We start from the raw sequence: 3,078 nt of genomic DNA, 5'->3' as shown, positions 1-3,078 counted from the left end.
AGCACCTCAAACTAATACAGCAGCTCAAACTAATACAGCAGCTCAAACTAATACAGTACCTCAAACTAATACAGCAGCTCAAACTAATACAGTACCTCCAACTAATACAGTACCTCAAACTAATACAGTACCTCAAACAAATACAGCAGCTCAAACTAATACAGTACCTCAAACTAATACAGCAGCTCAAACTAATGCAGTACCTCAAACTAATACAGCAGCTCAAACTAATACAGTACCTCAAACTAATACAGCAGCTCAAACTAATGCAGTACCTCAAACTAATACAGCAGCTCAAATTAATATAGTACCTCAAACTAATGCAGCACCTCAAACTAATACAGTACCTCAAACTAATACAGCAGCTCAAACTAATACAGTACCTCAAACTAATACAGCAGCTCAAACTAATACAGTACCTCCAACTAATACAGTACCTCAAACTAATACAGTACCTCAAACAAATACAGCAGCTCAAACTAATACAGTACCTCAAACTAATACAGCAGCTCAAACTAATACAGCAGCTCAAACTAATACAGTACCTCAAACTAATACAGCAGCTCAAACTAATACAGTACCTCCAACTAATACAGTACCTCAAACTAATACAGTACCTCAAACTAATACAGTACCTCAAACAAATACAGCAGCTCAAACTAATACAGTACCTCAAACTAATACAGCAGCTCAAACTAATGCAGTACCTCAAACTAATACAGCAGCTCAAACTAATACAGTACCTCAAACTAATACAGCAGCTCAAACTAATGCAGTACCTCAAACTAATACAGCAGCTCAAATTAATATATTACCTCAAACTAATGCAGCACCTCAAACTAATACAGTACCTCAAACTAATACAGCAGCTCAAACTAATACAGTACCTCAAACTAATACAGCAGCTCAAACTAATACAGTACCTCCAACTAATACAGTACCTCAAACTAATACAGTACCTCAAACAAATACAGCAGCTCAAACTAATACAGTACCTCAAACTAATACAGCAGCTCAAACTAATACAGTACCTCAAACTAATACAGTACCTCCAACTAATACAGTACCTCAAACTAATACAGTACCTCAAACAAATACAGCAGCTCAAACTAATACAGTACCTCAAACTAATACAGCAGCTCAAACTAATACAGCAGCTCAAACTATTACAGTACCTCAAACTATTACAGTACCTCAAACTAATGCATCACCTAAAACTAATACAGCAGGTCAAACTATTACAGTACCTCAAACTAATACAGCAACTCAAACTAATACAGTACCTCAAACTAATACAGCAGCTCAAACTAATACAGTACCTCAAACTAATACAGCTGCTCAAACTATTACAGTACCTCAAACTAATGCAGTAGCTCAAACTATGATAGTGCCTCAAACTATTACAGTACGTCAAACTAATACAGCAGCTCAAACTATTACAGTACCTCAAACTATTACAGCAGCTCAAACTAATACAGCAGCTCAAACTATTACAGTACCTCAAACTATTACAGTACCTCAAACTAATGCATCACCTAAAACTAATACAGCAGGTCAAACTATTACAGTACCTCAAACTAATACAGCAGCTCAAACTAATGCAGTACCTCAAACTAATACAGCAGCTCAAACTAATACAGTACCTCAAACTAATACAGCAGCTCAAACTAATGCAGTACCTCAAACTAATACAGCAGCTCAAATTAATATAGTACCTCAAACTATTACAGTACCTCAAACTAATGCAGCAGCTCAAACTATGATAGTAACTCAAACTATTACAGTACGTCAAACTAATACAGCAGCTCAAACTATTACAGTACCTCAAACTATTACAGTACCTCAAACTAATACAGCAGCTCAAACTATTACAGTACCTCAAACTATTACAGTACCTCAAACTAATACAGCACCTCAAACTATTACAGTACCTCAAACTAATACAGTACCTCAAACTAATACAGCACCTGTAGGAAAATCTGTTTCTGCAGTGATTCTTGAACCTGTTCAATAGTCAAGCAAAATGAAGTAACAATCACAGTGGTTTCTTTACTCAAAAGTAATTATTTAATGATGTTATAATTCATACGAGCATGCATGAGGCAACATCAAACCAGACAAATGATCGTACTAAAGCTGTTATACACTTAGTGTCTTGCAATGGTATTATTTAAGAATTTAACAATTGATAAGAACCTCAGGCAAATCAAGTAATAGATAATTACTTAAATCAAGGGTTTTGCTCATCAAGGTCTGAAGTGATCAGCTTTTTGGCACTTGAGGTTCTTTGCCCTTGTTTCGGACATCCTTGTTGCAACTCAACTTTCTTTCAAGCTTGCTCGGTCGACTACAGAGAGAGAGACAGAGATTGGTTTTGCCGCAATGTCTTCTTTTTATATTGTTTTGACCCAAGGAGGCATAGGATTGGGAGGAAAGTCATTTTCTGTTCAATCGCCCCATTTGTTATTTGGATTAGGTATCTCTGATGTAGTTAAGGAATGTGAGAGGCCACTTTATTATCTTTCTTTATGGCGTTTCATGCATAGATCAAAATGTGTGGCCTTTTTTTGTCAGTACAAAGACTAGGTTAATGGTCTTGATGTCTCCAATTCTAGTTGCTTCAGTAGTTTCAAATCCGTTACTTATACCATTTGATTTATGGTATATCTTACGCGGGTCCTACACTCTGATGTTCTTTGAATGGAATACCAGAAAAAGAATGAATAGCCCATTGGTTTCCTGTAAACAACTTTTAATGTACGCTCTTTTAGCAACATGTTGCCTTTTGTATTCGAGCAACCTCCTTCTCTGGCATCAGCCCAGCTGTGATGAAAAGCATGTGCTTTAAAAGCCTAACAAGCCTTTAAGCTCAATATTATCTATCCAGCTTATTTATCTAATAATCTGTATATATCTATCTATCTATAAGCACAGCACCATGTCTTCGGTACTGAAACACATCCTCTCCAATGTTATCAGCAAAATTGAGAAAAGAACAGGATTTGCGAGAACACAGTTTAAGCCAATTCTGTCCACATTACAGTTTTTAAAATATAATGTTTAAAAGGGGCACGGTTA

This window comes from Heptranchias perlo, chromosome 20 (genome assembly GCF_035084215.1).
Source record: "Heptranchias perlo isolate sHepPer1 chromosome 20, sHepPer1.hap1, whole genome shotgun sequence".
NCBI lineage: Eukaryota > Metazoa > Chordata > Chondrichthyes > Hexanchiformes > Hexanchidae > Heptranchias > Heptranchias perlo.
The sequence above is the reverse complement of the archived record's forward strand: the minus strand, read 5'-3'. Positions refer to the sequence as shown.